General features: G+C 41.6%; 1 long non-coding RNA gene and 1 pseudogene across 2 annotated transcripts in view; both read right to left on the reverse strand.

Annotated features, from left to right (window-relative positions):
- Positions 1 to 1,490: 1,490 nt before the first annotated feature.
- Positions 1,491 to 23,434, reverse strand: part of LOC111096609 — a 35,166-nt gene continuing 13,222 nt past the window's right edge. The window contains exon 4 of one of the 2 annotated variants that reach the window (XR_005361576.1): positions 1,491 to 2,316. This is a non-coding gene — a long non-coding RNA (uncharacterized LOC111096609). Of the gene's footprint in view, positions 2,317 to 22,519; positions 22,729 to 23,434 lie in introns of those variants that run through there. The other variant, XR_005361575.1, reaches the window with a different exon arrangement.
- LOC490271 lies at positions 4,525 to 5,525 on the reverse strand (annotated as a pseudogene).

The following is a 23,434-nucleotide window of genomic DNA, read 5'->3' on the forward strand; positions in this document are numbered from 1 at the left end:
CACTTGAAGGAAAGAGAGATTAGGTTTGAAGGGTCAAGAAAGCCTGTCGCAAAAAGAAAAGAGTTGAGATGGTTATTGAAATATTGGGGAGAATTTACATGAGTTTGAAGTACAAGCAAGTACAACAAGAGATGACATTCCATGGGTAAGGGGAGGGGAGGGCTGGTGAGGAGTTAAAGCAAAGACCAGTAGTGCACCCAAGCTGTAGATCTATGCCTTTTCTCAAGAGTGTCCCCAGGAGGCCCTGGTTTTGCCTGCTTATTACCATCCCCCGAAATATTCCATTATTTTATTAGTTCCCCATATAAATTATTTATCTGAGAGATGACTGATGCTGACCAGCTCTGATAAGTAATATCTTCGATGGGAAATGCTGCTGGAGGGACAAGGGTCTCCTGTGGCTGCCAAAACATCGAAAAATCAATTTTAATTCCTGCGTGTGTGTGTGTGTTTGTGTGTGTGTGTGTGTGTGTGTGTGTGTGTGAAGATCTTTGAGAACAGGGGGGTTCAGATGAAGGCTGCCCTTTCTAGTGGGTCTCCATCCAATCTCCAAATTAGATTTCTAGGAGCCACATTAGGGAAGTGGCCTGGGGATGCTACTCCTGGTGTTGTTTGTTATAAAGCAACTTATAATAACTTGACTGGGAGCAGAACATTAAAAGGTCGCCTCATTTTATCTCCAATATGCTTCCTTTGAAAAAAGTCACCTCGCAGCCACATTTGGGGAATGATTTGTCAGTGTATTTACCTTCTCCTTGTCATTCAGGCTGAGCTTAGCCGTCAGAAAGATCATCACCTTCCAGACTGTTTCGAAAAGCTCATAAAAGCTTTGCACAATTACTTTTGCTTCCTTTACCAACAAATGCCTCTCTTAACTGCTCGGCTGCTGGTGGCTTCCTTGCTGTTCTACGGAGCTGCTCTGTTCTCAAAGGCTACCAGTAATTGCCAATAGCATGCCCCTTTCAGGAAACCTGAGCTGTAATAGTTAAAAATTTACAAGGCCGATAGGGAACTTGAAATTAAATGAAGCAGAGAAGGGGCTCTGATTCACTTTACAAAATACACTTCATGTGTCTGGCATGCTTCCTTTGTGCTCTTGCAGAATTAAACATGAGTCACTTTCTCCTGGGTAAAGGAGGAGATGTCACTTAGACTTTACCAACCTAACAGCAACTGTGCCCTATAGGAAGAACAGTTTATGCCAACGCAGGCACAGGGCACCTGGGTGGCCCATTGATAGAGCATCTGACTCTTGGTTTGGGCTCAGGTCATGGTCTCAGGGTTGTGGGATCGAGCCCCACATCAGGCTCCACTCTCAGCGAGGAGTCTGCTTGAAATTCTCACTGTCCCTCTCCATCTGCTCTTCTCCCGCTTGTGCTCTTTCTCTCTCCCTCTAATAGATAAATCCTAAAAAAATAAAAAAAAGTCAACACTAGGCACAGCATTTTAAAATTTTTATTATTATTTTTATTTAAATTCAATTTGCCAACATATAGTATAACACCCAGTGCTCAACCCATCAAATAGGCACAGCACTTGACCTCTGTCAGATAAAGCTTGGGTTTATGTTTTTCAATAATCGGATATCCTTGAGCCTTCAGTGTCCTGGTCTTTGATATATATAATACACACATACACACACACACCTATGATTTGCCAAAGTGTCTGGATAATTCTAAAGAGACTTCTGAATTCCACTCACCTCACAAAATTTTGTGGAGTGTCTCCTGCACGCTTAGCATGAAAATATATGAAACTGCCATGAGACAGGTTTGACCATCTTCCTGAAGTTTTCCCACAGATGGTAAGCAAGGATTAAGCTCAAGGTTTCATTCCACATGTGTCTACTTGGATTCTCTCCGGTGTTTTATAGATCATCTCATCCTGGAGGAGATTTGGGAGGTCTACATTCAATTTGCCTCTTTAATCCCAGGAGGAAGCAGTCTTTCTCACTCCCCTGAGGGTGTTCAGATCCATGGAGAATCCTAGCCACCAGTGTGATATTCCTGTGCATTCTTCAGAGGAAATCATGGTGAATTCACTATACTGGTTACTACTTTTCATTTCTCTCCATATGTGTCTTAAAATTAAAAATTACCAGCCTATCAGTGAGAATTGCTTTTGGCTTCAACAGAAAAATTCACAAAAGCAGTTGGGCGGTTACTTTTGTGCAAAAAAGCAGTCCAGAGGACTCCTCTGATGAGGAATAGTGCAGTAGCCCCAAGATACCAGCAGATGCCAGGTGCCTGTGCTTCTGCTCAGTCGCCCCAGTGAGCATCTGTCATCCTTATGGTCATAAGTATGCTGGCTTCCATTCTAGAAGACAATAGAAGAACAACAAGCAAGGGAAGAAATGTAAAAATGAGATGACTCTGTACCCCTCTCAGGACCTTTCCAGAAGTTCCAACCAGTGATTTCCATTTACACCTAATGGCCAGAACTATTCTATTCAGCTACCTTATGCACAAGGAGGCGCTGGGGAATACCTAGGCTCATTGCCACCCTAAACAAAGTCAGAGTTGAATCATTAAGAAAAAAGGAGAAGAGGGATGCCACATAATCTATAGCATCCACCAGAAAAAGTAAGAATCCTTTGTTCTCTTTAGAAAGCATGAAAATTAACATATATTACAGAGTCTACAAATGAAAAATCATCACATTTCTTGTAAGGATAACCAGAAGCTTCCATTCCTTTGTTTTTCTTTTGCTGGCCTTGCAAATTTCTTACAGTTGGTATTTACTGTGGCCAAATCTAATTCATTCATTTATGAAGCTATCTCAGGCACCAGCAGAAGTCATAAACTATTCATCTCTGGAATGTTTATGTTTGAGAAGGTCACAGTATTGAGTGTATGTATACCCCAAGGCCCCGTCTCTCCGTGTGGGCCTCTTGTGGCCTGGGCCTGCTATTTTCCTTTAAACAGTGAAATGAGATGTACACAGCTCAAAATATATATTGTGCTTTCCCACAAGCTCCAGAGAACTGCCAGTAAAAGAGGTTCAGATCCTCTCTGACTCCTGTTTTCCTTTCCACCTACCTTGCAATCCCTATCGCCTTTGACCATATCTAAGTATCTGGTGATTAGAATGGCTTTACTTTTCTTCATGACTTTTTCCCCATTATGGATACCTCTGGAATCTTAATCTCAAAATGTAGAAGGGGGACGATTTCAGTTCCTGAATCTTTCATCCTGAAACCCCAAATAAAAAGGGAGATTCAAAGAGAGAAATGCTGACTTTCTAGGAAGGAGTGAGCCTGGAATCCCTTCTATACCACAAAGCCTTTGCTCACCTGCTCTTTGGAATGACCTTGTGACTGAGCAGGAGAGAAAGCTAAATGAATGATTGCACTGATATTGGCACCGATTAGCTTTGGGGTTGAGATGGCCCATGTAGCAGGAATATAAAGAGAGAAATAATGTGTTCATTCTATGGCACATTAACATATTATTGTATTGAATCAGAACAACAACTTTGAAGAGTAAAATTGAACCTCTTTTAGCATGAGGACAGAGAATTCAGCAAAGTTAAGTGACTAACTCGAATACCCAAGGCCAGGGTCCCCTCTGATACTTATTACCCACACAATTTCTCATTTCCTAAAGCAGAATCTAGAGTCTCTTACCTTTCATGGCTTGCCCACCACTCCTGCAAGAGTACCTCCTCCCAGTAAGTCTGGTTTTGGGTTGAGTCTGGGTCCAACTGCTCCCTACTCCCATGCTGCCACCTGGCTGGTGGTCATCACTGCCTGCCCTCCCCAAAGCCTCCACTTGTTTGTCAGCTTCTGGAATTCTGGGATGTGGTTCTCTCTTCCTGTCATGCTGCTTTCACTTCTTCTAGGCCTCAAAGTCTCCAGGGAGAGAGGTGCTAGGAAGGCCTCCCCTCTTCAGTGCCCGGAAGCCCATACATTGCTTCCATTCTACCCAACACCATTCACACTATGCTTAGCAGTGAAACAAACCATTGTCATTGAAGGCTAACAGGGCTAATGTCAGGGTAATATCACACATTCTGGAGCCACCTGTAAGGAGGCCATTGCTCCCCAAATTGTCTAGGTCTGTAAAACCCACAGCCAACTTCACTCAGCCTGGTGAGTTCTCCCTTCTGTCCACAAGCTAAGAACCCACCAGAACTCTCCTCCAGGGGAAATCTACCCCACTGCTATCCCCAGACAGAACAAAACAATCCCTCCAACCCTGGGGAGAATGCACTTCTATTTTGTTATGCAGTTTTATACAGTTCACTTAATTTCCCCATTCTATTTTATTTTATTTTATTTTATTTTATTTTATTTATTTATTTATTTATTTATTTATTTATTGGCTGGGTACAGTATACTTTATTGATGGTACATGACAAGGTAGGGCTCCCCAAACCCCTCCCTTTCCTCGGGGTCTGGGATGTAAATTGGAGGTCAGGAGATTCTCAGTGTGTTGGGGGATTAAGTTGGGGCAGGGACTCCCCAGCAGCTGAGGGCCTCTCTCTTCCTCTTGTTCTTGCTGGGGCTGGTGGTCCAGGAGGCTTTTACTCCTTGGAGGCCATGTGGACCATGAGGTCCACCACCCGGTTGCTGTAGCCAAATTCATTGTCATACCAGGAAATGAGCTTGACAAAGTGGTCATTGAGGGCAATGCCAGCCTCGGCATTGAAGGTGGAAGAGTGGGTGTCACTGTTGAAGTCGCAGGAGACAACCTGATCCTCAGTGTAGCCCAGGATGCCCTTGAGGGGCCCTCTGATGCCTGCTTCACCACCTTCCTGATGTCGTCATATTTGGCAGCTTTCTCCAGGCAGCAAGTCAGATCCACAACTGACACGCTGGGGGTGGGGACACGGAAGGCCATGCCAATGAGCTTCCCATTCAGCTCAGGGATGACCTTGCCTACAGCCTTGGTGGCACCAGTGGAGCAGGGATGATGTTCTGGGCAGTCCCTCAGCCGTCATGCCACAGCTTCCCACAGGGGCCGTCCATGGTCTTCTGGGTGGCAATGATGGCATGGACTGTGGTCATGAGGCCCTCCACGATGCCAAAGTGGTCATGGATGACTTTGGCCAGAGGAGCTGAGCAGTTGTTGGCGCAGGAGGCATTGCTGACAATCTTGAAGGAATTGTCATACTTCTCAAGGTTCACACCCATCACAAACATGGGGGCATCAGCAGAAGGAGCAGAGATGATGACCCTCTTGGTCCCTGCCCTTCAAGTGAGCTCCAGCCTTCTCCATGGTGGTGAAGACCCCAGTGGACTCCACAACATACTCAGCACCAGCATCACCCCATTTGATGTTGGCGGGGTCTCGCCCCTGGAAGATGGAGATGGACTTCCCATTGATGACAAGTTTCCCGTTCTCAGCCTTGACCATGCCGTGGAATTTGCCAAGGGTAGAATCATACTGGAACATGTACACCATGTAGTTGAGGTCAATGAAGGGGTCCTTGATGGTGACAATATCCACTTTGCCAGAGTTAAAAGGAGCCCTGGTGACCAGGCGCCCAATACAGCCAAATCCATTCACTCCGACCTTCACCATCGTGTCTCAGGGACTAGACTGGCCCTGCACCAGAAGATGCCGCTGTCTGTCGAACGGGGAGGAGGAGAGAGCCTAACTTCACCATTTTAGACAAAACCCAAAGCTGTGCCTTTTCTGACCAAAAAAATAATAATAATAATGAAAGTATGTTTCTAAACAAAAGAATAAATTTCCCCCTGAGATAAATTCTGTGACTCTCTTAGAATGGGGGGGAAAAGTCCATCTATATTTAGTTCCTGATTTAACAGTAAGTCCTCCTTCCCTACATCTGCCTGGGAGCGATGACTGTGTATTTAGAGCCCCAGATTCCAATTCAAGCACTGTCACGAGCTGTGTGATTCGGGACAAAGGCTCCTATTTCTCTGGCTCTCCATTTCTATGAATAAAGACATGGGGAGAACTAAATGATCTCTCCAAGACTTCTAGTAGCATTGAAATTCAAAAATTTCATTCAAAACTAAATATTTGAGAAATCAAAAAAAAAAAATCCAGATTCATACGTCTCAATATTCCCGGTTTGGGAATTAGGCTAAATTTGCCTATGATTCCTCGGGCGGAAAGGCAGGATTAGAGGGTTCCAACTCAATTGAACACAAAGCTATTTCAGCAACCATGGGTTCCAGCTGAGAAGCCCAGCAAGCAGGCTTCTAATAGCCTCCCCTGACCCCATGGAGAGTCGACTTTGCTCCCTGGGGGTGATATTGGAGAGCCGATGCCCTACAGGCAGCACAAGCAGGAATTTTATTATTATTGGTTTTGCAATTTGTTCCCATTTTGCTGTCATTTGCCTTAGTGGCCGTGGATCTCTACATTAAGATTTCGATTCCATTCCCCCAGGGCTCCCGTGTTTTATGGAGATCGCTTGTGTTTGCTGTCTTTACTGCAGTTGGTGTACAGCCTCTGGCTGCTGTGTTGAGCATAATCAAATGTCATTTATGAAGTCCTCCTGCCACTGGAGACCGAGGGAGAGCTGTGTGGCCTGTGCCTGAGCAACTCAAAGAGACAGGCAGCCTCGGAAGCGTGCTTCTAGCTGCTGATAAATCCGGCTGAGGCTTGATTATTTCTGACCCTGGCTTGCCGGTTGTAAGTACAGGTCACTTAAGTCTGCTCCAATGAGTTTCTTCCAGATGGGAGTGCCAGGTGCTGCCTGACAACGGAGCTGAGATCCTCTTCCTGAGTCACTTGCCTGGAAGAAGCAGACCGTGGGAGGCCACATAGGTAGCAGGAAAAGTGATGGACTCCAATCCTGGACAGACAAGGTTCTAGTCCTGGCTCACCTATCCTTTCACTGTGTGGCGTCCACAGTCATTTCTAGGGCTCCCCTTACTCATCTGTGGAGTCAGGTTTGATGAAATGATCACTGAGGATCCTCTGACTCTAAATCATTCTTTGTCCTTCTGATGTAGTACTTTGCCCTGGCATCCTTCTGTGTGCTTGATTCCCGACTTGTGTCCACTCTCCACTTTCTGCATCTCACTATCTGGTAATGAATCTTGTCCTTCCAGCATCTGATCCTGGAATGCTTGCTACCCACTCAACAATAACTTCTTCCAAGTTCTTTCTTCCCTAAACTTTCTTACTAGAATCACTAATGGCAAAATCACTATTGCAAAATCCAATGGGCACATTTTAGTTGCTGTTCCTACTTTGATATCTCAACAAATTTCAATGGAGCTGCCACTCTTTCTTTCTTAATAGACTTGCTTTGATAAAGTCTCATGGTCCTGTTTTTTTTTTTTTTCTCACCTCACTGACGACTCCTTCTCTATGCAACCTCTAAGTGATAATTGTATGCCACCAACTCCCACATTTTAATCTCTAGCTTAAATTTCTCTTTTGAAGGGACACCTGGGTGGCTCAGCAGTTGGGCATCTGCCTTTGGCTCAGGTCGTGATCCTGGAGTCCCAGGATCGAGTCCCGCATCAGGATCCCTGCATGGAGCCTGCTTCTTCCTCTGCCTATGTCTCTGCCTTTTCCTCTGTGTGTGTGTGTGTGTGTGTGTCTCATGAATAAATAAATAAAATCTTTACATGAGAGACTCTTAACTCTGGGAAACAAACAAGGGGTAGCAGAAGGAGAGGTGGACAGGGGGATGGGGTGACTTGGTGACGGGCACTGAGTGGGGCACTTGATGGGATGAGCACTGGCTGTTATACTATATGTTGGCAAATCAATCTCTAATAAAAAATACATATTAATAAAAAAAATTTTTAAATAAATTTATTGGGGGATTCCCTGGGTGGCTCAGTGGTTTAGCGCCTGTCTTTGTCCCAGGGCGTGATCTGGGAGTCCCGGGATCGAGTCTCACATCGGGCTCCCTGCATGGAGCCTGCTTCTCTCTCTGCCTCTCTCTCTCTCTCTCTCTCTGTCTCTCATGAATAAATAAATAAAATATAAATAAATAAATAAATAAATAAATAAATAAATAAATTTCTCTTTTGAGCTCCAGATGCTTCTATGCAAATGTTGGTTTAGCCTCTCTGTTTAGAAGTTCCACGGACTCCTCAAATCCAGTGTGTCTTGAACTAAATTTCATATCTTCCTCCTATTACCAGACCTCTAAGACCAGTTTCTTGAGTCTCAATGTCATAGAAATGAGCATTGAACTTGAGAGAAAGAAAGCAGGTATTTATTAGGGACAGCTTGTATACCAGGGAGCCAACAAGACAGAGGAATATCACTCTCTGATTGTGTAGCATGCAAGGTTTCTAAAGACGCTTTTCCAAAGAGTGAAAGGCTGGGAGTAGGCAAGTGTCCTTCAGTCTCACAGGCATTATTTTGTAGTCATTACTTTTTAGTGGACACAAGACAATCACAGGATGCCTTTGTTCTTGATCAACATTCTCTTAGGGCTCCTGGACAATAAAAATACTTACGCAAGCGGCTTTAAAATGTTTCTTCTAATTTCGTCCAGGCAACCATTACTCCCTCATGGCTATTTGCTCTCATTTATTCTCTTCCCGAGAAGGAGGTGTTTGTGTCCAAGCATATGAAAATTTTTAACCCTTGCCTCAGACCAGTTTGCAGGAGCCAAGTTCCTCTTGCTTTCCTTATACTCTCTCATTCCTGCCTATAATTGGCTCCTATTTAGCATTCCCTTCATCAGTGCATGCCTTCTCTGTTCACCTTTTGGTCAAACCACAAACCTGAGAGTTGTCCTAAATACTTCCCTTTTCTTCATCCAATTCAAGTCCAAGTCCTTTTGTGATTACCTCCAATGTATACCCCAAATAAGCCTTCTTCTTTCCATCTATCTTCATTACCATACCTGGTCTGAATCACATTTTTTTTCCTGGATTATCTAGGTTCATTCCCATCCTAATTCAGCCTCTCTACAGCAGTTAATATGATCATTCCTAAGCACAAATATTACCCTTTTACTCCTCCTTTAATGGATTTCCAAAATGTCCTACTTGGCCTCCAAGGCATTGCATGACTGGGCTCCTAAGGGAACACTGACTCTGGCTTTCCTTTAATTCTTCATATTTACTATGCCAACTATAGCCTCACAGACTTTAAAGATAACCTTCCTTCTCTTTGTAATGCTCTTCTCAAAATTTCACCTGGCCACCTCCTCCTAATGACTTTTCCTTAAAAACTCTCCATCTAAAAAAAACAAAAACAAAAAAACAAACAAACAAACAAAACTCTCCATCTAAATCAGGTGTTTCTGATTCTGTCTTATAACATCCAATAGTGTCCTTTCATATAATCATCAATATTTTAAATTATATATCATTTTGTTTAATTATTTAACTATGGGATCCCTGGGTGGCGCAGTGGTTTAGCGCCTGCCTTTGGCCCAGGGCGCGATCCTGGAGACCTGGGATCGAATCCCACGTTGGGCTCCCGGTGCATGGAGCCTGCTTCTCCCTCTGCCTGTGTCTCTGCCTCTCTCTATCTCTCTCTGTGACTATCATAAATAAATAAAAATTTTTAAAAAAATTATTATTTAATTAATATTTGTCTCCCTATCTGGACTACAAGCTCCATAAAGGCAGTGACTATGCACGTTTTCTACTTTATTCAACCTCTAATGCCTTTTTCAGAAGCTTTTATATAATAAAGACTCAGTATATATTCAAATCCTACTTTCTCTTCATCGTTTCACTAACCACCTACTTGCTGAGTCTCAGAATCTCATATCCTAGTTTTTGATATATAGCACATTTAACCTCTTTGTAGCAGGATGTTTATTTTTTTAATTTTTTATTTTTGTAGCAGGATGTTTAAATTGAAATTTTATAATGAGTTACAATTATACTGGATACCACCTTCAGATACACAATCAAGATGCAGATTTTCAGAGGAAATGATAAAAATCAGTGTCATGATTCTTGAACCTCCTCATCCACATTAAGGTTATATATTAAGGGACAAAAGAATATAAATTCACAGGGCACCTGGGTGGCTGAGTTGGTTAAGCGTCTGATTCTTGGTTTCAGCTCAAGTCACCATCTCAGGGTCATGAGATTGAGCCCCATGTCAGGTGGAGTCTGCTTGAGATTCTCTCTTTCCCTCTCCCTCTGGCCCTCCTCCTCCTCCTCCTCCTCCTCCTCCTCCTCCTCCTTCTTCTTCTTCTTCTTCTTCTTCTTCTTCTTTCTTCTTCTTCTCTCTCTCTCTCTTTCTCTCTCTCAAATAAATAAATAAATCTTTAACAAAAAGAGAGAAGAGAACACGAATGCAGAGATTTGTGATGAGAATCTCTTTGGGGATATAGGACTATGAGTATCTCCTTTTGACCTTCACCTAACTCTAAGAAAGTTAGGTTCAATGAGAACACTCAGTGGATCTGAGATGTGTTCCTGTGCTTGGATGTGGGATAAGGGTACCACGATGTATTGATATCTTAATTCCATTCCGGAAATCAAGAGAACAAAAGATAAACTGGCTAGAGGCTTTGGCAGTAGAACAAAGGAGGGTTTCTGTTGACTATTCACCCATCCAGCAAGAAATAAAAGTTGTCAGATCAAAGGATACCAAAGACAGAGCCAGAATTAGAGTCTTTAAACTGCTTTTCAGCATAGCCCACCTGAAAGTTTGTCAAGACCAGAGAGAACCAGGAGGTGGATCACGGACTTTTAAAAACTGAAGGGGACTCAAGATTCAATAATAAAATTGGGCCAGAGAATCATACACCCAGGTTAGGTAACTGAAGGTCAGAAACTACCAGTGAAACGATATCTCCAAAAAACTTCTGAAGATCAGCCTCATGAAAGAGACAGAAAGAAGTGTCTACCTCTTGAGTCTGACTGTGCAAATTTTCTGCTCCCCTTATCTCTTCTCATGCCCCCCATCCCCATCCCCCATTCCACACTCCACTCTACCCTGGATGGTCAGATAAAATATAGAGAAAAAACTGACCACACCATCTTTCCCGAAGGCAGGAGACTCCATCTGCAACATGCCCCTAGCAAGAAGATGAAGGAGGAAAATATGACCTTTCAATGAAGTTGGAAGCTTTGGTTATTATATAAGAATGGACATGTTTATTACCAAATTGAGTTTGTCTTTGCAATTTTAAATAAACATAGGTCTTTGTCTTTACTAGAAGAGTCCAGAAATGTTGTGAGGTTCACCCTAGTTTATGTCCATGGGAAAGGAAAGACCTCTACCACTGAGCAAGTATAAAAAAGACAGTGGGTAATAAATATAAAAGTGCTTTCCAACCAAATCTCGTGAGTCTTGCTTTTTTATAGAAATAACTACATCGGGCAGCCCCGGTGGCATGGGCAGCCCCGGTGACAGAGCGGTTTGGCCCCGCCTGAAGCCTGGGGTGTGATCCTGGAGACCCAGGATCAAGTCCCACATCGGGCTCCCTGCATGGAGCCTGTTTCTCCCTCTGTCTGTATCTCTGTCTCTCTTTCTCTGTGTCTATGAATAAATAAATAAAATCTTAAAAAAAAAAGAAAAAGAAATAACTACATCTATAATGTGTAGGTAAATAACCCTTTTGAAGAAACATGAAAGAAGTATTTTATACTTATGGTAGGCTTATGATATTTAAAATATATTAGGCTAACTGCAGTAGCAAATAACCTTTCAAAAATGCATAGCACAAACACAATAGAAGCTCATTTTTTTTGCCAGTAGGGTGAACAGTTGCTATTATTCAAGGACCAGGACTGATGGAGTGTCTGCCATTTTTAGGAGTTGGATTTTGTTCTTTAGAGGTATTCTCATTCCTGCCACCTAGAAGAAGAAATGCACAAGACGCGCCCACGGGAAGTTTTCATGGGCCAAGCCTGGGTGTGGCACATATCACTTCCATGTCACGTTCTATAACTGGCCTTTTGTTACACAGATGCACCTACCAGCAGGAAAGCTGGCATCACAATCTGTCCAGGAGGGGGAGGAAAGCATGGACTTCAGTGAGATGTTAGCAGTTGCTTCTGCAAGGAGCATTATAAAACAATAATTACAGGTTATACTGATACACACAGGCCTCATCAGCCTATGGATATAAGTGAGGTCACATTAATATTTATATCCAAATTTGCAAAGACTTCTGTATCAACTGATTAACTACAGATCCTCAATGCCCCATGTAAGCTTATGCAGATTGTTTGTGGGAGCTCTAGCAAGATATCTAATGAGCTCAAAAATAATTCCATTAATGGTACCCTACTCTGAATTCCTCACACCACCAACAAAAACAAGAAAAAAATGATAATAAGATTCCTTATGGAAGCAAAAAGTATAATAACAAACAAAATACAGGCAGATCTGAGAGATATTGCAAGTTGAGCTGCAGACAACCACAAGAAAGGAAATAATCACAATAAAGTGACTCAAGTGGGTTATTTTGGGTTCTCACTGCACTAAAAAGTTATGTTTATATATGCTGTAGTCTAGCAGGTATGAAGTAACATTATATTTTAAAAACTATGTATATACCTCAATAAAAAATGTTTTATTGTTGAAAAATGCTAACCATCATCTGAGCTTTCAGCAAGTCATAATCTTTTTTCTGGGAAGGTCTTGTCTCAATGTTGATGGCTTCTGACTGATTAGGGCAGTGATTGCTGAAGGTTGGGTGTCAACTTCTTAAATTAAGACAACAATGAAATTTGCTACATCAATGGACTCTTCCTTTCACAAACAATTTCTTAGTAGTATGTGGTACTGTTTGATAGCCTTTTACCTAGAGTAGAACTGCTTTCAAAATTGGAGTTAAGCCCCTCAAACCATGCCACTGTTTTTTCAACTCAGTTAATGTAATATTCAAAATCCTTTGTTGTCATTCCAACAGCCTTCATGGCATCTTCACCAGTAGATTCCATCTCAAGAAACCACTTTCTTTGCTCATCCATAAGCAATCCTCATTCATTCAAGTTCTATCAGGAGATTGCAGCAATTCACTCATGGCTTCAGGCTTCACTTCTGATTCCAGTTCTCTTGATATTTCCACCACATCTGCAGCGACTTCCTCCAATGAAGTCCTGAACCCCTCAAAGTCATCCGTGAGGGTCAGAATCAACTTCTTCCAAACTCCCGTAATGCTGATATTTGAATCTCTTCTCATGAATCAAATGTTCCTAATGGCATCTTGAATGATGAATTCTTTACAGAGATTTCTCAATTTACCTTGTCCAGATTTATCAAAGGAATCACCATATATGCAGCTATAGCCTTACCAAATGTATTTCTTAAATAAGACGAAAAGTCAAAATTACTCCTTGATCCATGGGCTGCAGACTGGATGGTTTGCAGAATGGATTATTTTGCAGGCAAGAAAACATTAATCTCATTGGACATCTCTACCACAGCTCTTGGTAACCAGGTGCACTGTCAAGGAGCAGTAATCTTTTGGAGGGAATCTTTTTTTGGGGGGTAGGGGGGCAGTAGGTCTCAACAATGGACTTAAAATATTCAGTAAATCATGTTGTAAACAGATTTTTTTTATCATATCATCCAGGCTTTGTTGTTCCATTTATAGAGCATCAACAGAGTAGATTTAGCATAATTCTGAAGGGCCCTGGGACTTTTGGAATGCTAACTGAGCATAGGTTTCAACTTAAAGTCACCAGTTGCACAGCTCCTGACAAGAGAGTCAGCCTATCCTTTGAAGCTTTGAAGTCAGGCATTGACTTCTCTCTAGCTATGAAAAGTCCTAGATGGCATCTTCTAATAGAAAATTGTTATTTAGTGTAGCCAGCTTCATGAATTCTTGTAGTTAGATCTTCTGGGAAACTGGCTGCAGCTTTTACATCAGCACTTGATGCTTCATCTTGTACTTTGATGTTATAGAGACAGCTTTTTTCTGTAAACCACACAAACCAACCTTTGCTAGCTTCAAGCTTTTCTTCTGAAACTTCCTCACTTCTCTCAGCCTCCACAGAATTGAAGAGTCAATATCTTGCACTGCATTGGGTTTTGGCTTAAGGGAATGGTGTAGTTCACTTGATCTCCTATTCAGACCACTAGAACTTTCTCCATGTCAACAATAAGGGTGTTTCCCTCTCTTCTTATCCATGTGTTCCCTGGAGCAGCACTTTTAATTTCCCTCGAGAACTTTTCCTTTGTATTCACAAATTGGCTAACTGGCACAAGAGGCCTAGCTTTCAGCCTACCCAGCTTTCAACATGCCTTCCTCACTAAGCTTATTCGTTTCTAGCTTTTGATTTATTATTTTAATTTTTTATTTATTTATGATAGTCACAGAGAGAGAGAGAGAGGCAGAGACATAGGCAGAGGGAGAAGCAGGCTCCATGCACCGGGAGCCCGATGTGGGATTCGATCCCGGGTCTCCAGGATCACGCCCTGGGCCAAAGGCAGGCGCCAAACCGCTGCGCCACCCAGGGATCCCTAGCTTTTGATTTAAAGTGAGAAATGTGCAACTCTCCCTTTCACTTAAACACCTAGAAGCCATTGTAGGGTTATTAACTGGCCTAATTTCAAAAATCGTTATGTCTCAGGAAATAGGGAGACTAAGGAGAGGGAAAGAAGTGGGGAAACAATGAGTCAGTAGGGCAGTCAGAGCACACAAAACAGTTACCCACTAAATTTGTAGGCACAATATATTGGCACAACTTACATGGGCACAGTTCATGGTGCCCCAAAGCAATTATAATAGTAACATCAAACATCACTGATCACATGTAAAAAAAATGAAAAAGTTTGAGGAGTGCCTGGCTGACTCATTCAGTAGAGCATGTGACTCTTGATCTTGGGGTTGTGAGTTCGAGCCTCACACTGGACATAGAGCTCACTAAAAAATAAAAACAAACAAATAAAAAACAAAGTTTGAAATATTGCCAGAAGTACTGTAGTGCAACAAGAGACACAAAATGAGCAAATGCTGTTGGAAAAATGGTGCTGGTAGATTTGCTTGATGCAGGGTTACCACAAACATTCAATTTGTTAAAAACAAAACAAAACAAACAAAAAAAAAACCCATAGTATCTACAAAGTGCAGTAAAATGAGATAGGCCTGTAAAAGTGAACACTTGCTCAAGCTTCCTACATGCTAGTCACTGCTCTAAGCACTTCACATGTATTTGCTCATTTAATCTTCAATTAGGACCATTTGCCAGATGAGAAAATCAATGCACAGAGAGATCAATTAACTTGCACCATTGCAGAACTAGTGAGTGCAGAGCATGATACAAACCCATTCCACCTGGCTCCAGAGCCTTTCTGCTGAACCTCCTCTGCCCTCTACCCTGTCCTGCCTTTGCTGCCAGTGTACTCTAAAGAAACAACATCTGTGATGGAGGTGCCTCAGTCTGCTCAGGCTGCTATAACAAAATACCTGATATTGGGGGGTTCAAAAAGCAGCCACTGAGTAGCTCAGTCAGTTGAGGGTCTGACTGTTGGTTTCAACTCAGGTCATGATCTCAGGGTCCTGAGATAGAGCCCCGTGTCAGGCTCCATGCTCAGAGGTGAGTCTGCTTGAAAGATTCTCTCCCTCTGCTGCTCCCCCTACCTCTCAAATAAATCTTAAAAAACAAAAACAAAACAAAACAAAAAAAGACAGGCATTTACTTTCTCCCATTTCTGGAGGCTGGAGAGTCCAAGATCCAGGTTCCAACAGAATTCAGTTACTGATAAGAGTTCTTTTCCTGCCTTCTCCAAGGATGCCTTCTTGCTGTCCTAACATGATGGGAAAACATGATGAGACACAGCAAGTTCTCTGGTGTCTCTACCTCTGTTCTAAAGACACTAGTTCTGTCGGAACAGGGTTCCACCCTTATGACCCTGAGTAGCTTCTATCATCCCCTTCTAGGCTTTATCTACAATATAATCACATGGGTTGGGGCTACAGCTTCAACATATGTACTTGGGGAGGGGACACATCCAGTGCATAGCCCATATCTTCTCCTGGTGCTTCCCAAACTGTAAGTCACAGAGGGGTCTTATACCCCAAATAAGAAGAGAGCCCTTCTCCTAAATTCTGTCTTCTCCGTGAACACCTGGATCCTAGGCAACCAAACATGTGCTCAGAAATCAAAAACTTCTCAAGAGAACTAGTCTTGCTGCTGCTCTCTCTGCCTTGCAAATCGATTTCCACTCCTCATCACAGTCCACAACAGAAAAACAAGCACGTCCTCCTCCTCCCACCTTTATTTTCAATTTCCCCTACTTTTTCCCAGGGGAAAATTATTTAATTTCTTTTATTCTCCCAAAAGAATCTCCATCCCACACTATGCATGCTAGGTCATGCAAACAGGCTGGAGGAGAGCCTACTAGCTTTCCATGGCCTGAGTTCCAGTGTGGCTGGGCTGGTTACTCAGCCACAAGACATTCCATGGGAAACTCCCTTTGTGTAAAGCCAAGTTGATCTGTAGAAGTGGGTGAAGCCAGGTACAAGGGTTGTCACTCATCCTTGTGTTACAAATAAGCTGAAAGCAGGATTCATCCTTCTGAGAGGAAATTGGGATTTACTAACGAGGTGACCCAAAGCAGAAAGAGACAGGCTATCTTGGGCCATAAAATGAAGCTGTCATGATGCAGACAGGCATCAGGGAAAACGATGTGTGTTATCTAGGCCACTTGGCCATTATGTATGACAACTGCATGTCCTGAATTTTCTAGGTCAGACCTGAAATTTTCCAAATATTCTATCACCTTGTCAGACCATATATTCCAATTTTACATTTGGAAAATGTAACCACCAAATCTTTAAGACACTAGATCAGCATATTAGGTTAGGGAGAGAACCAACCTTAATAATATTGACGAATAGGTTTCAGAAAAACAAATGTTTTCCAAGGGCAATTTTGGAACTTATAGACTGAAGCCATAGAGACCTCTAGAAAGAGGAAAATAATGACACTAAAGTCAGTGTAAGAGTTTCTAACTGCCCTGAGAGGCATTTGTACAATCAGATGGATGGGACCCTCTTCCTGGTAGATGGGAAGGAGAAACTTCAAGAGAAGGAATCTCAGAGCTTGCGTGTGGGCAGCCTCTGAACTCTCAATCCCATCTTACCAAGCCAGAGAAGATGACTTGAGGGACTGAGCAAGGAAACTTTGATTCAATGCAGGTTTGGGGAAGGAAACTGAAGACTACATGACAACTAAAAGTTACACTCAGTGAAATCTACCAAGGCCAGAAATCTGAACATCATGATTTGATATCTATTCCAGAATGCGATGAATAAAAATAAAGAAACTGGTCTCTAAACATTCTGAAATATGTGCGACAATTTGCTGGCTAAACAGCGTATAAAATTATGCTCAGATGTCTATGTTCTGCAAAATGTCTCTGTACTTGTTTGTGGCACCTCGTTTTATTTTTCTAATTGTTGTCCCTTTTTTAAAAACTTCAAACTTAGCTCCCCTGAAAAAGAGGAGATTGTATTTTTCTTCCCCTTTGTCAAAATGGAGAAAGGACCTGGGTTTCTTTTTTTCTTTTTTCTTTTTTTTTAGCAGTCAATTTATTTGAGAAAAAAGGAGAGAGTGAGCAAGAATGTGTGCATGAGCAGGGGAGGGGCAGAGGGAGAGGAATAGAGAGAATCTGAAGCAGACTCCCCACTGAGTGTGGAGCCTGACATGAAGCTCGATCCCATGACCTTGAGATCATAACCTGAGCTGAAATCAAGAGTTGGATGCTTAACCAACTGAGCCACCCAAGTGCCCCAGGATGGACATGAATAAAGCTTAGAGGTCTAAAGAGAAGACCTGAGGCAATGTCCATGTTCTTAGGGGGGAAAATGTGATGAATATTACACAAGTATATCTGGGAAGTAAATATTTAAAAGATGATACTTATTTAAAAAGTCAGCTTGTTGAACTAAAAAGATCAGGGGCTCAAGGATAGGACAAACATAAGTTCAAAGTCTGGCTCCATTCCTGATTAATTACATAACCATGAACCATAATCTCTCTAAAACTCCATTTCTTATTTATAAAAATAGAAATAAAAATGGCAGGTCTTCACAATAATTATAGGAATTGAATGCAGTAAGGACACATGTACCCGTCATGTGGTAGGTGTTCAATAGCCAGGCACTCTCAGGACTATGACAGCCTCAGAATCCTTGAAACATGAATGACAGAAGGTCAAATAATCCATTTTTCCTTGACTTCTAAAACTATTGCAAAAATTGCTATCATGTATATGCATCAACCGTAACCAATTATAAACGGTAATGGTAAGATAATCCCTTGTCAGGATTTTTGGTTATAAATAATAGAAACTAATTCTAGTTATCTTAGGCAAAACAAAGATTATTGGAAGGGTATCAAACAGGTTACTGAATTGATTGGAGGAAGTTCAGGCAGAAATCGAGAACAAGCAATGCACACCCAAGATCATACCAAAAGCAATTTGCATGGCAGTGCCACCACTGACCACCACTGCCATGCTGCTGGTCTCCTCTGTCCCAGTACACTCACCACCAAGCCACTGAACCTCATCACTCCACCTCCAAGCAGCTACTACACCAAAAATATCTCTAACAGATCCTTTGCATTGTTCTCTTAAGGTTTAAAGTCTATGGTAGTAGCATTTCAGTGACCAAGACTAAGTTATATGTTCATTCTGTAGCTGTCAGAAGTGGGGAGATAAAATATCCTCTCTACTTTACCTTCTGTAGTAAGAGGCAGGTAAAACCAGAGCAACTCCTTTCCTTACTATGAGATTTCCCCAAAAAAAGAAGGTGAGTATGGTTGGCAAAATAGCAAATATGCAATATACAATAGCAACAAAATTCATTAAATGCATGTGCACAAATCTAACAAGAAATGCGCAAGATCCATAGAAGAAAACTATAAAACTTTCCCCGAGGAAGTAAAAGGAATATAAAATAAATGATGAAGCATTTTCGGAATGAAAACTGTTAATATTGTTAAGATGTCAAATATCACCGGATCTACAAATTCATAGAAATTCTGATCAGCAATGCAAGAGTTTGTTGGTTGTAGAGTTCAATGGGTGGTTCTATGACGTATATAGAGAGTAATATATGCAAAAGAGCAAAGAATTCTTTGAAGCAGAAAAACAAGGGAATTATCCAATGTACCAGATACCAAAATATGCCACTAACCTATAATTGTATATAGTATGGCGTTGATCCAGGAATAGATACGTAGATAAATGGGCCAGAAGAGAATTCAAGAAAACGTCACTACACAAGCAGATTGGCGCTATGTAAAAGAAGGTATTTCAATTCAGGAGAGAATTAGGAGTCAAAAGAAGAGATAAATATGAGAGCTGATGTTAATTAACTAGACGAAATTTTTTATAACATATGCATGTAGATGAACGTTTTAAACATCTTACCATTTTATCTGTTGATTTTTACCTCAATAAAGCTAAAAAATTCAATTAAATAAAAAAATAATATTGTCCTTTCTCTAAAGGGCAGGATCGCAAATACTGTTGGCTTTGTTGGCCCATCAAGGCTCAGTTGCAACCATGCAGCTGTGACACTGTCCTGTGAAAGTAGCCATCGACAAAACTAAACAAATAATGGTGGCTGTGTTCCAATAAAACTTTATTTAAAAAAAGACACTAAGAAGAATTCAACACTTTAAACAAACTACTGAATAAATGGTGGTGAAATCAGTGGCTATTTCTTAGAAAAAATGAAGCTAGACCCTCACACGTCCACAAAAATAAAGCCACTTAAAGATTTAATGTAGTAAGCACAAACATCAAAACTATAAAAGTATCCAAAAATGTAGAAGATGTAAAAACACAACAAAAATTTATACATGTGAACACATAAAACCTTAAAACTTCCATCCTCAAAAGACTATAAGTAAAGTTAAAACTAGTAGCTGGGGAGAAAAGATTTGCAATGATCATATAAAATGAGGGATTAATATACAAAATATAAAAATTACACCTACAAATTAATAAGAAAAAGATAAATAGATCAATAAAAATGTAAGGACTATGAACAGGTAATTCACGAGAGAGATTAAATAGGCAATAAAGATATGAAAAGCTTTCCAACATTACCAGTAGTAAGGGTGAAGAAAAAAATATATGTTTTTTTCATATCAGATTAGCAAAAATAAAGCATATAATATTAGTGTAGGCAAGGACACAAAAACAGGCTGTTTGTGAGAAAATGAACTGATAAACTAATTTCTAAAAGCCAGCAGTTCCTAATAAAGATTTCAAACGTATACACTTTGATATAGTAACATCACCTTCCAAGATCTAAAGAAATACTTGTATTTGTGTGCAAAGACTTCTATTGTATAAGTTCTTAACTGTAATTTGCTTGCACTGGCAAAAAATAAAATAAAATAAAATCAATTTCAAATCAAAAGTAAAATGACTAAGAACAAGGCAGACCTACACATGCTCATCTAGGATATAAATTTAAGAGAAAATGGCAAGATGAAAAACAATACAAATAAATATATAATATAGCTTGACCTCATATATATTTTTTAAACTATACATATGTATAAACAGAGAAAATCCATTTTTTTTTAACCAGCTCTGAAGAAAAGCCTTTGGTAGCGGGTTATCTTTGGGAAAGGGAAGGGCTTGGCAGATAAATGTTAATGTGTTAATCTGTAAGTATCTGTCAGGTTCTAGCCTTTTCTAAGACCTAGTAGAGATTCCTGGAGCAGGGACAAGCTCCATCTCCAGGCTACAGATCTCCTGCGAGCACCTTGCCTTGTCTCTTTCCTGGCTTTTTCCTCTTCCTGTGAGCAGCCAAGGATGCCTTTTCTCTCACCTGGCTAAACTCACAGGTGCTTTAATAAAAAGTATTTTCATATTTTAATTTTATTGATCACAGTTGTAGGCTGAATTGTGTCATCCGAGAGGATATGTTCGAGTCCTCTCCCTCCTACCCGTAAATGCGACTACTTGAAAATAGGGTCTTAGCCATTTTAGTCAAGTCAAAATGAGGTCATGCTGAGTTGAAGGGGGCCCTAACCCAGTGCCTGGTGTCATCTATACGAGAGAAAGGAGGGAGCTTTGGACACACAGACACACAGAGGAAAAAACGTTGGAAGAGGAAGACCATGTAAGGGTGGAGCAGAGTTTGGAGGGGTGCAGCTGTGAGCCAATGAAGGCTGGGGATTGCTGGCAGCTGCCAGAGATGAGGAGAGAGGCATGAATAGATTCCCGGCAGGAGGGCAGCCCCGGTGGCCCAGTGGTTTAGTACCGCCTTCAGCCCAGGGTGTGATCCTGGAGACCTGGGATCGAGTCCTACGTCATGCTCCCTGCATGGAGCCTGCTTCTCCCTCTGCCTGTGTCTCTGCCTCTCTCTCTCCTAAATAAATAAAATCTTAAAAAAAAAAAAAAAAAAAAAAAAAAGTTCCTGGGCCAGAGCTTCCAGAAGGAGCCAACCTTGATTTCAGACTTCTGGCCTCAAATTGGTAAGAGACAAAATTGCTGTTGTGTTAAGCCACCCAGTTTGTGGTAACTGGGGTCAGTAGTCTTGGAAATCTAATAAAACAGAAGGTACCAAAAGTTATTGTTCTTTTATCCACCAACCACCACCGTGTGTCTAAAGAACAGCAATCAAAAAGGCATCTGGCAATTGATCAAATGCAAGGCCCGTGATTTCCCCATCATGGGTAGAGTTCGTGCGGAGTCTGGACGACCACCATGTAGGATATTGTCCGGGACATCCCTGCCCTGAGGGGTGGTCTACGGGACTGCTTCATGTTCATGAACACGAGGAGTCCATGAGTTTCCAAGGCAGAGCAGCATCGTGCAAAAGAACAAGGATTTGGAATGAGAAAAATCTGAATTGGCCTCCTAGCTTCACTATATACCAGCTACTTGAGCATTTCTTAAGTGCTAATCGCCAAAAATAGTAAGCCTTCTTTAACGAGTCAGCATTCCTAGATGGAAGATATTGATACCAGCTGATAATTTAAGGAGAAAAGAAGTCTATTAGAAGGAAATTGGGTAGCTCGCAGGAAGGACCAAGCGGTCCACTGTTGCCAGCGACATCTTTAGAAGCTAGTTATTGTTGCTGTGGCTGCAGCCATTTGATATTAACTAAAAATGACTTTTTTTTTTTTTTTGGACAGCTCCTGTTTTTTCTTGTCAGTATGTGAAAGTGAGTGTGCGTGATTGATGGCCATAGACCATGGACCCATACCCCCGATGCTAGGGAGGCTGAGAAAGTAGCTATAAGTTGTTGAGCATTTATGATGTGCCAGACACTTCTCTGTATTTCCATGTATTAATTCATTTAATCTTCACAGGTCTTCTTAATCTCCACGGGGAGTCTGTATGTCAGCCCCATTTTCACTAGGGAGGAAACCAAGGTACAGGAGAGCCAAATAACTTGGCTAGTGCGCCCAGAGCTGAAATGAAAACCTCAAATGTCAGGCTCCAGAGCCTGTTATCTTCGGGAAAGTTCCTTTCTGCTCTTTGCCTGGGATTTCCAACTTCTATAGTGAAGCTCACGGTCTGCCTGGAAAAGCAACCGATTCTTCAAACATAAGAAGGGGGATTCAGATTTAGAATGGCCAAATTAAAAAAAGAACCCAAGATAAATGTTCATTATAACCTACAAATTACCTTACAGAGCAGCCGCATGTATTAAAAGAGAATTATGCATATATAATGATTCACGCAGTGAAGGTGTCCAGGAAGCACCACATGAATTGAAATGGTTTCCATAATAGGTGCTGCTTTTACTGCTTCGATTCTTGCTTTGCTTAACTGCCTCTTGGCTGCATCTGCCATTTCTACTGCTTTTACTACGGCTCCCTCGTTCACTGCGAGCCCGGGGAAGTGACTTCATCTCCCTGAGCCTTAACCACCTCACCTGTAAAATGGAGTTGAGTTTAGAAAAAGACAGACAGAAAAAAAAAAAACAAAAAAAAACACCCTACATTACTTCTAGGGCTCTTCCAGTTTTGACTTTTTTTCCCCCCAATTCTGATCTGCCAGCCCCACAATGCTCACTTTCTTGCCACGAATTTCTGTAATTCTCATCATTGGTAACTCAAGGTTTCATTCCAGGTTACACAACCGCCTTCTATTGTTCTGTAATTGTTTCCTGTTGTTTCCTCCTCCAAAGGTGTCGCATAAATGGCATTTCAGAACATACAGTGTTTTTTGGAAAGTGGATCGATTTTATAAATAAGAGATTAGTTGTAACAGACCTTTCTATGCACACACACAGACCCACACTGCTCATCTGACACGTTGCTCTGGTGAGCACACCAGGAAGGGCAGTACCAGGCTATCTGGCTGTCAGAGAAAAGGAGATATATCCTCAGTTGCCTTAGGAAGAGTCCTGAAGTCTTTCCCAAAATGACAGATTCCTTCTCCTTTTATCTTCTTGTGGGACCTGAAGGGTGCTCGGGATGCATGTCCCCGGGGCAACTTCTTAGTGGCTTGCACCAGCATCCTAGTCCCCATATTTACCTCCCAGCTTGTCAACCAGCAAAGGTTCCTTTGGGCCTCATTCTCAGATGAGATTCTTAGGATAGAGATACTGTAGGCATCTTATCTTATAACTTTAACAT

This window comes from Canis lupus, chromosome 7 (assembly GCF_011100685.1).
Source record: "Canis lupus familiaris isolate Mischka breed German Shepherd chromosome 7, alternate assembly UU_Cfam_GSD_1.0, whole genome shotgun sequence".
Taxonomy (NCBI): domain Eukaryota; kingdom Metazoa; phylum Chordata; class Mammalia; order Carnivora; family Canidae; genus Canis; species Canis lupus.